The sequence below is a fragment of the Salvelinus sp. IW2-2015 genome, linkage group LG23, assembly GCF_002910315.2.
Source record: "Salvelinus sp. IW2-2015 linkage group LG23, ASM291031v2, whole genome shotgun sequence".
Lineage (NCBI taxonomy): Eukaryota > Metazoa > Chordata > Actinopteri > Salmoniformes > Salmonidae > Salvelinus > Salvelinus sp. IW2-2015.
In genome coordinates, this window is record NC_036863.1 from 7,795,956 (window position 1) to 7,799,158 (window position 3,203).

Genomic DNA, 3,203 nt, shown 5'->3' on the forward strand with positions numbered 1-3,203 from the left:
ATCACCATGCTCCGTTTCTAACTCCGTCAGAAATGCCTTGAACTGGCGGTGATTGCATTGTGGGAAATGTAGTATTGGTGCGTGTAAAAGATCTGCGGGCTGCCGGCTTGCTGCGGTCTGCGGGCCGGTTCTAATAATAAATCAAGATCATCCCAGGGGCCGTAAAAAACCTTCTCGCGGGCCGGATGTGGCCCGCGGGCCTTGACTCTGACATATGTGGCTTACATGATGATGAGTTTCTCACACGACTGGCCTATCTGGGTGATGTTTTTTCTCGCCTGAATGATCTGAATCTAGGATTACAGGGACTCGCCGCAACTATATTAAATGTGCGGGACAAAATAATTGAGGCTATGATTAAGAAGTTGGAGCTCTTCTCTGTCTGCATTAACGACAACACACAGGTCTTTCCATCATTGTATGATTTTTTTGTGTGCAAATGAACTCAAGCTTACGGACAATGTCAAATGTGATATAGCGAAGCACCTGAGTGAGTTGGGTGCGCAATTACGCAGGTACTTTCCGAAACGGATGACACAAACAACTGGATTTGTTATCACTTTCATGCCTTGCCTCCAGTCCACTTACCGATAACTGAACAAGAGAGCCTCATCGAAATTGCAACAAGCGGTTTTGTGAAAATATAATTTAAATCTGAAGCCACTGCCAGGTTTCTGGATTGGGCTGCACTCAGAGTTTCCTGCCTTGGCAAATCACGCTGTTAAGACACTGATGCCTTTTGCAACCACATACTACTATAGCCGTACACTTGGTATAACCGTACACTTGGTATAGACCGTACACTTGGTATAACCGTACTCTTGGTATAACCGTACTCTTGGTATACCCGTACACTTGGTATAAGCGTTCACTTGGTATACGTACTTTGGTATAGCAACGCCGTACTCTTGGTATAGCGTACACTTGGTATAACCGTTCTTGGTATAACCGTCACTTGGTATAAACGCGTACTCTTGGTATAGCCGTACCTTGGTATAACGTACACTTGGTATAAGCGTTACTCTGGTATAGGCCGTACACTTGGTATAGCGTACCTTGGTATAGCTCGTACACTTTGGTATAACCGTACACTTGGTATAACCGTAACCTTGGTATAAACCGTTACTCTTGGTATAAGCCGTACTCTTGGTATAAGCCGTAACACTTGTAAAGCCGGTACATCTTGGTATAGACCGTACTCTTGGTATAACCGTACTCTTGGTATAACCGTACTCTTGGTATAGCCGTAACACTTGGTATAACCGTACACTTGGTATAAACCGTACTCTTAGTATATACCGTACTCTTGGTATAGCTGTACACTTGGTATAACCACGTACTCTTGGTATAAACCGTACACTTGGTATAACCGTACTCTTGGTATAGCCGTACACTTGGTATAACCGTACACTTGGTATAACCGTACTCTTGGTATAGCGTACACTTGGTAATAGGCCGTACACTTGGTATAACCGTACACTTGGTATAACCGTAACAACTTGGTATAACCGTACTCTTGGTATATAACCGTAACTTTGGTATAGCCGTACACTTGGTAATAGCCGTACCTGTATAACTGTATCTCTTGGTATAACCGTACTCTTGGTATAACCGTACTCTTGGTAATAGCCGTACACTTGGTATAACCGTACACTTGGTATAACCGTACTCTTGGTAATAACCGTACTCTTGGTATAACCGTACACTCTTGGTATAACCGTACACTTGGTATACCGTACACTTGGTTACATCTTAGTATAACCGTACTCTTGGTATAAGACCGTACTCTTGGGTCATAGCCGTACACTTGTATAGCAGTACTTTGTATAGCCGTACAGCACTCTTGGTATAACCGGTACTCCTTGGTATAACCGTACTCTTGGTATAGCGTTACACTTGGTATAAGGCGTACTCTTGGTATACGCCGTGGACTCCTTTGGTATAACCCCGTACTTACTGTTGGTATAGACCGTACACTTGGTATAACGTACTCTTGTGTATAACCGTCACGTTGGTATAAGACCGTACTCTGTGGTATAGCCCGTACACTTGGTATAACCGTACACTTGGTATAACCGTACTCTTGGTATAGCCGTACACTTGGTATAAGAGCGTAACTTGGTATAGCCGTACACTTGGTATAAAACCGTTACACTTGGTATAAGCGTACCTTGGTATAACCGTACTCTTGTATAGCGTTCTTGGTATAGCCGTACACTTGGTATAGCCGTACACGTTGGTATAACCGTACTCTTGGTATAACCGTACTCTTGTACTCTTGGTATAACCGTACACTCTTGTATAGCCCGTACACTTGGTATAACCGTACACTTGGTATACACGTATAAACCCGTACTCTTTGGTATAACCCGTACTCTTGTAAATACCGTACAGCCGTACACTTGGTATAAGCCGTACACTATAGACTTGTATACACCGTATCTTGGTATAAACCGTACCTTGGTATAGACGTATCCTTGGTATAGGCCGTAACACTTGGTATAACAACGTAACCATTGGATAATGACCGTTACTCTTGGTATAAACCGTACAAACTTGTATAGCCTAACCGTAGTACTACTGCGTATAACACGTACACTTTGGTAACGTACACTGTAAACAATCTTGTATAACCGTACCGCTCTTGTTATAAAACCGTACTCTTGGTATACTTAGCCGCGGTTACACTTGGTATAAGAGCCGTAACTGGATAACGTACTTCCTGGGTATAGACCGTCACTTTGGTATAGACCGTACTCTTGGTATAACGCGCTTGTTAACTCTTGGTTAATAGCCGTACATCCCTTGGGATATGTCATCGTACTCTTGGTATAAGTCCGTACTCTTGGTATAATCCGTTACTCTGGTATAAACCGTACTACTTGGCTATAACGTACTTCTGGTATAAAAAAACCGACACTTGTATAACCGTACTTCTTGTTAAGCCGTACACGCTTGGTATAATATACCGGTAACTTGGTATATACCGTGACTCTTTGGTATCCGGGTACACAGGTTGGTAATAGAGCCGTGACAGACTCATTGTATACAACCGTCACTTGGTATAAAAACCGTAACTTGTATAAAGCCGTGACTCTCTTGGTATTAATAAAAGACCCGTCAACTTCTTGGTATAATAGGGGCAAGGCGTCACTTGGGTATACCGTAATGACACTTGGTATAACTGGTACACTCCTTGGTAT

The 3,203-nt window shown here is 43.0% G+C and overlaps 1 protein-coding gene across 4 annotated transcripts in view; it reads right to left on the reverse strand.

Moving 5' to 3' along the window:
- Positions 1-3,203, reverse strand: part of gramd1ba (GRAM domain containing 1Ba) — a 102,254-nt gene that overhangs the window by 53,293 nt on the left and 45,758 nt on the right. The gene's annotated exons all lie outside the window — the stretch shown is intronic.